General features: G+C 33.8%; 1 long non-coding RNA gene across 1 annotated transcript in view; it reads left to right on the top strand.

Annotated features, from left to right (window-relative positions):
- Positions 1–3,458: 3,458 nt before the first annotated feature.
- Positions 3,459–7,910, top strand: part of LOC117177531 — a 38,533-nt gene continuing 34,081 nt past the window's right edge. Inside the window, exon 1 of the long non-coding RNA XR_004467704.1 lies at positions 3,459–3,633. This is a non-coding gene — a long non-coding RNA (uncharacterized LOC117177531). The remainder of the gene's footprint in view (positions 3,634–7,910) is intronic.

Raw genomic sequence — 7,910 nt, forward strand, 5'->3', positions numbered from 1 at the left:
AGGGAGCTCTTCTTAATATTTTGACACCAAAATCATGTCGATACACCTTACCGACTGCGAGTAAAGCCACCCACGCTTTAACTTGACAGACTGTATATTGGAAGACTTCGAGCCACCAGTTACGTAGGATGATTGTAGAAAAGATGTTTGGTGAAATCGTACGGTTTCTGATGAGGAAAAATGGATTGAAAGATCTTCCGTATAAAAGATGTTTACTGAAAAATACTGATTGCAAATCTATTCTATCAATAATAAGATTTCCAAGCAAAAAAATATATTTTTAATTAAAAAAATTAATTTCAGAACAAGAAGATAATTTTCTACTACAAAAAAATTTTTTTCATTAAAAAAAGGTAAAGTTTCAAGCGAAGAAAATAATTTTTTATTAACCAGATGAATCTTTAACTAAGAAACTTAACTTATCTCAAACAAAACTGGACTTTGGATCCAAAATATTTTAAGCTTTTTACAAACAAATACTATAATTATAACCCCCTAAAGTCTGTTTCATAATAGTTTCAACCAGTTATTATTATTTAAAGAAATATTTTCTCAGCGTAGTGCTAAGAAGCTGCTGTTTTTTGTTTTTGTAATTTTCCGTTTAGGGTCGCCTGATTAATTAAAGTTGGCTAATAAATAATTTAATTTTACAAAAATAATGTTAAAAAATGTATTTTATATATATCAGCAGTATATATCAGCAAATAATTGTAAAACAAAATTTTAGGCAATAATATTCTTGTCATCAAATACGCTTCTTTCCATTGTTTTATTTCATTTCTTTCTTGCAATTTAACATTGATTAATCCGGACTAAATAATACTATGGAGATCTGTGCCAAGGACCCAAGTAAAGATTACGTAATTTCTAATTAATTAAATCAACATTTTTACGAGTGGAATAGAATTTTCTGTGACGAAAAACAATTAGATTTTTTCTGTACTTCAATTTGTTATGATAATCATGAAATCAAAAACAAATTATTATCTTTACATTTGGACCAAGGAAACAAATTATTATTACGTAATTTCTAAGTAGTCATAAAAATCTTGAAACGTGGTATGAAAATTTTTTCGATGCTACAAATACAGAACCGACGCATGCGTTAATTTCCTATTATAATCATTATTTAAAAAATAGATGTTTAACCTTTATAAATGAAATTAAAAAATATATTCTATTTTTTAGATTTCGACCTGGTAGAAGACAATTTCTTTACTAGCCAATACTGTCAATATTTCATCGCGACCCTCGGTTAATATTTTTGCTAATAGCAAACATTTTTTCCATCAATTAGCGAATTTCAGGAATAAGGCCATATGTATACGATTTTTGGAATTTTGAAAATCCACCTAATATCTTTTAATTATGAGAATATTATCAGCAGATGTTAACTTTATAATAATTATCAGCAAATAATTTTAAAATTTAAAAAATTTTATTTTAGTAAAATGTCCTAAATAAGCAAATTAATAAGGGCATTTACTTAAGGGTCTACAATCGCCTCTGATAACATAAAAAATTTATTTTGGAGACACTAATCACAAAATATTATCTATAGAATCTATAAATATCTATTTCGCTAGACATCCTAAATTAAAGCCTGGAGAAAAAAACAGAATTTCTTGCAAAGCTTCAATATTAATATTGCACACAATTATACGTATGATGCATCAATGTGATATCGCTTTTTGTTTCTTTTTATAATGAAACAAATTGAAACTTTTCATAAACTATTTTAATTTTTCATACAGTGCATTTTAGTGTTGTTGATTAAATTGAAATTCTGAAATCAACATTTTTTTATCACAAAGAAAGCTCTATACTAATGATTAAAACAAATTCCTTGGATAATCCTGCTTTTTAGGATTATTTGAAATCTATTCGCTGCATATAATTCATAAATATCAGGCGTCATAGAATAGGTTTCAAGGGTTTGTGTTTTTTACATATAAAATTCGGCAAAAGGATTAAATGAAAATTTTATTAAAAACAGTTATTATTATTATTAATTGTAGTTAGAATACAATTTGCCATAACACAATATTTCATACAATTTATTTGTTCAGTTGACTAAAATTTTTTATTTTGCAATATTAGTTCAATCGAATTGAAACTCAGTATTTCTCTTGGCAAAGAGTTTTAGGCAGAAAATAAAGAATTACTTTTTAAATATTACCCCCATAAGTCTGTTTTTTAGGGTCCCAAAAAATTCTATGCAAGAAAAGTAGGGTCTTCTAGTTGTTGCAAGGCAATAATTTAGGGTCCACTTATCAATAAGAGTGAGGTAGTAATTGATTTAACTCTAGAGGTCTGCGCTAAAAATACAAATAAATATTACGTAACCCGAGTGGAAAAAGCCGCGCTGAGACCTCTTAGGATGAGGGCCCACGTCGGGAGCCCGCATGAATGTTCCACACGTGGAAATTCTGCGAGGGCCCCCTCAAAGGTCCCAGCTCGGTTGCCCTCACGAATCGACGATTAAAATTTCAAAATCCAAAGGACGTATATTTTTTTGACACTACTAAGTTTAAGGTTTCATGAGTTCAGATTTACAAACAATAAATTTCTGTCAAAAATTGAATGACATTTTTCTGAAAGTCGAACTTTCACCATATGGATGTTCCATGCGGGTCCCCGGTGAGGGCCCAGCTCGGTTGCCCTCGCGAATCAACGATTCAAATTTCAAAGTACGAAGGACATGTATTTTCTCGACACTACTAATTTCGAGATTTCATAAGTTCAGACTTACAAATAACGATTTTCTGTCAAAAATTGAATGACGCTTTTCTGAAATTCGAATTCTCACAATTTGAATGTTCCATAGGGGAAATGAAACGCTTTATTATCGATACATGATGTGTTTATTTAAATATTCTTATGAATATACACAACTTACAGAATATATAGCATACATATTTGCAGAAATGTGAGATATTATATAATTTTAATTATAATTGACAAACATAGAATATTTTAAAAGTTTTGAATTCCCAAACGGAAGGAACACAAAAATTTGTGTGCCAAATAAAAAATGTATAAATATCCTTGAGAAACTAATTGGTATAATTGCGCCCCCTTCCTATTTATACAGGAAAAATTTTTATTCTTTACCCGCCACATTGAAAACGATTTTAATATCGACTCAATTCAATGTCAGCTTATTTAAAAAATTAAAATATTCCACTTCATCTGCTTGAAAATTACATTCAACAACACAAAGGTCACAAAGGCCTTACGAACCAGCTCATGTGGTCCATTTCTTGTTTCAGCTTCAACATTACCCAATAAACATCCTTAGTTCCTTGTCTTGTTATAAAGAGATAGTCTTTAGCGAACCAATATGCAGGTGGGTTAGCGGAATTGTATGGCTGAAATTCTCCATCATTTATCATTTTACTCATCCATACTTTTAGCTCAACACTTGCTGGAACTTCTCGTGCAGGATTGTGACCCGGCATTGTCATTCTTGGTTCCAGGAAACCAGAAACAAAGAGACTTCCTGTGTTCGCACGAATGAAAACTTGATAGCCTTGGAAGACTGGATGGTGTTCACGTGGTCTCATCCATTCGGGGACTTCCCTGGTGGTGGATAGTGCACCGCCAACAGTGTGGTGATTTGACATTTTTACGGTAACTACGTGTACTGAGATAGCACCTAAATTTGTGCGGGAGAAATGGATATCTATGAAGTTATCATTTACTGGTAACTTACAAACTTAACATTTTTTATCAATAAACTTTTTTTGCATTTACACTCTCGACTTCCCCAGATATATCTCAAAATGTAAAAAGTGAATGCGTCGAGTTTCAGTCAACCGGCGCTATTCGGGAAGCAGCGGGCTGACTTGAACTCAACGCGGACACGATTAGACATTTTTAGCCGTCCCTGCATTTATTAGTCATATTTCCCAAATGCGAGAAAATTTCGGAAATTTGTTTAGCATAAATTATTGACGCCAATTTAAGAGGGCGGAGTTCTTACGTAAGCTTGATTTACAGAAAGCAATTTTTATTCGTTTTTCGCCATCAGGAAAACAATCAAATTTAGGAAAATTCCTGATCAAACTTTCGTGGCCAAGATCTTATAAACAATTTTTTTAATTAAAGAAAAATGCACAAACAAAGCAATTCCTCGGATAATACAGAGAATCATTAATAAAACAGATCACGCTGCTGCGCCTAATTCTAAATGCGCGCAGCAGTTTACAAAATACAAAAAAAATTCAAGGAAAAAACATAATATTGAAAACTTCGCACTTTGCACAAATTCGAGTGCAAAGCACAAGATGCGTGATGAGAATGTGTTCGTTACAGCCTAATGAACATTAACCAAATAAAATTCACAATTGACAAATTACAGTTGTCGCTGCTGAACTTTACTTGTTAAAGGTATGTACCAGAATGCGGAGGAAGTAAAAAGACAGAGCGCGTATTGAATTTTGAAAGCAACTACTATAAACTTCTTTTAAAATTTTGAAAGATTTATTTTGAAACGGCCCTAAATTTTTTAAGATTGTACATAAATAATAATGACAATATTGTATTGAACTTACGATCAAAGCGCAATAATCCCGCGAATGTGAGTAGAGTAAAAGCAGGGGTAATCTTCATTTTTCCTGATTGTTATAATGACTGAGAAATAAAAGATTCCATTAAGTTTTTAAGAATTTCTTATGATGAGAGATTGGATATCATCCGGTTATTTATACCAACTTTTAAGATCTATAATTGACGCGTTTTATTTATTCTTTCAAAAAAATAAAGTGGAAAAAAGATTAACGATGGGCTAATTAAGATTAAAGGCATGTATGTTCCTTGTATAAAAATGCAAACACAGTTAAAAAATTAATTACGACTAACTCGTGTTTCTCATACGACAAATATTGTTTTGTAAATTTTATTTAGAATCATCAATATTAGGTGAACCGAATTAAAACTTATTGTTTGTCTTAACGACTAGCTTTGTGCAGAATATAATTGAATAATCACTTTTTAGATATAACCCCTTTACGTCTGTTTCACAATAGTTTGAACCAGTTAGTTGTGCACTTTACAGCACCGAAAACCAATTGTTTTATTTCAGTTCTTCCTTGCAATCGCAAATTGATTAAACAAACCAAATAATACTCTAGAGATATGCGCCAAGGACACAAGTAAATATAACGTAATTGCTAAGCAGCCATAAAAATCTTAAAACGTGGTATAGAAATTTTACGGATGCTAAAAATAGAGCCTTTAAAAAAGCTTTCAAATAATTCTAGAAAATATAAATTTTAGCGGAATCGCTTCATAATTAATTATTAAATGCAGAACACGAAAATCATCGATTAATTATTTTCATTTGAAATGTATGTACATATAATTTACAAAATTTAATATAGATACTCGCTTCCTAAATTCCAAGTCACTAGAAAAAATTATTGTAATGGCGATAGTTAAACAAAAAATGTTTTAATGTAAAAATAATAGCCACGATTAATTGTATAACGTTAATGTAAATATTCAATTAATGTTACTTGATTGGAAACAAATTATATTTAGTTTTTTGAAACAAAATAATCAGTCAAAAGTTGGTAAATCAGTTCTTAATATAAAAGGCAGATTGGCACCTCCAAGAGCGCCGATGATAAGGACGATTAATTTCACAGAATATTCTGGGCTCTGTCGTCGCTACGATGGCTATGATGTTTTTGTCAGCTGGTTACACTTTGTCAGACCTCGAGTGTGCAATAGAAATAATGGCAGAGAATATAAAGTTTCAGTATATGCGGCACTTCTTATTCTCTACCATTGACTCTATTTCCCCAGGAGCATTTATAGAAGCTATATCAAGGTTAATGCCGCAAGAGTAACAGAGGTTGTAATAAGGCATAATTAGTGCCTTATTGTGCCTTTGGATGTATTTCTTGACATGCCAAAATGAAACCCTCCTTGCCCGACTTTAAACTGGGTGATTTAAGGAGAGAAAAAGTTAGCTTACACGAAATTGACTGATCATCTACATCTTTATGGAAGATGCCGTGCATCCTCTTAGGAAAAAGCTGTTAACGGAAGTTTTTCTCCTGTCCTTTTATTATCTGGACTTTCGGGAGTAAGTACTCGAGATAGATAAGATTTGATGCATTTTTCCCACCCCTGATACTGAAGTTAAGTCCGAGTGCTTCAGCAGCCTCTTCTGCTACTTTGTACAGAAACGCTCGTTTGCCCACTTCTTAGTGCTTCCTGACCATTTTAAGAAGAGAGTCTCTTCCATTTGTGACTCTATGTGCTGTACCTAGACTAATCCTGTTGGGAAGAAACTTAGCATTTAATATTCCGTGATCACCTTGACGGCGTGAGATATAGAGTCGCGAAACAGAAAACTTAAAATGCATGCTTTTTTCGTGTGTATAACCTTTTGCGTCCCGATATCAAGGGATCTGAGCTCATTCTACGTCCATGGAAACACTCCTAATGAATAGAGTACTTCCGCGACGGCAAGCATGTTCGTTGCAGATACTTTGTTCCTCGCCGACAGTTAGAAAGATTAAATCTGCCGGATTAAATCTGCCGTTCTTTAGGTATACCATGAAGTTTTTCTGACTCCAAATAAACCTAGACTTATTTATCTAACCCAAATTCCATTCCTATTTCCCTAATGTACCGTTTGACAATCCCTATAGCTAGATATAGTTGCGGTTTTTAAGCATATATCTTAAGACCATCCATGTGAAATACATAAGTGACCTTGTACTTTCAATTTGCAGGTTTTCTACTAAAGTATCCCTGGGAATGGCGAAGTGCTAGATGCAGTGGCAATAATGTGAGGCAAAAGATAAGTGGTATCATGGGGTGGCCCTGAAACACACCTCTCTGAAATTGGATCTTGATAGTTCTCAGACAATTTTTTCTAGATGAAATAGAAAATCTGGTTTTCTAAAGCGGCATCAATCTCTCTAGGCACCTCACGATTTCCGTATGAAGCTTTAAGCTTTCCAAAAGACAGATGATAACTATATGGGAGGGCGAATGAAAGATTTCCCGTAATAAATCCAGGCTATCGATAGGGCACGCTGGTAGGGTGCTGCATCTTTACAGACACATCTATCGATGAACAGGTTCTGCTGACATCCTGCTAACTGTGAATATCTTAAACAGTGTGCCCAGACAAATTATTGGCCTGTAATTTTTCGAGTCAACTAAGTTGGCCATTTTTGGTAGGAGTACTGTTGCATATGTCCACTAACCACAACGGAATTGGTTCGTCCGACTTTAAATATGAGGTGAATGTGCGGGCCAAATGCTAATGGGTTAAACGAAACTGCTTGCAGCGGAAGGTGTTGATGCCAACTGGTCCCGGAGTGGAATAGTTCTTCCTACCTATTAATACTGTTTTCACCTCCTTGGTACTGATGGGTGGGCATTCTTTTTCAGGTACGCTGTCTGGTGGACAGTAGCTTTGACTTGTTAAGTGTCTGATAACAAATGCGGCGTTCGCGCACGAACTTTCAAACCTTGGCGGTATAATTTCTTCCAGATGTTATGTATTCAATCACACACTAAATTTAGGACACGTAATGTCTTGCCCAGCCTTTCTTAATGGCGAATTGATGCAGTCTTCATTTGCTCTTACAATCAACCGTCGGTATAGTTTTACGGTTCGCATTGGCCAAAGCTCTCGCTGCGTTATATACACGACAATTGATATTTCAGAGGTCGGGAAAGGGGTTCGTCTATCTTTGTAGAGCACTGCTTGGCGGCTAATTTCTTCAGAGCCAACACTGGACAATTATCCGTGACTGCCTATTAATTTTTGTAACCATATTGAACAAAAACTAATGGTACAGGGTTCCTCTATCCGCAACCCAAGGACGCGTTCGGTGAATTTGTCATAGGCACTTCGGTTTTATTTTAGAGGAATAAACACT

The sequence above is a fragment of the Belonocnema kinseyi genome, chromosome 7, assembly GCF_010883055.1.
Source record: "Belonocnema kinseyi isolate 2016_QV_RU_SX_M_011 chromosome 7, B_treatae_v1, whole genome shotgun sequence".
Lineage (NCBI taxonomy): Eukaryota > Metazoa > Arthropoda > Insecta > Hymenoptera > Cynipidae > Belonocnema > Belonocnema kinseyi.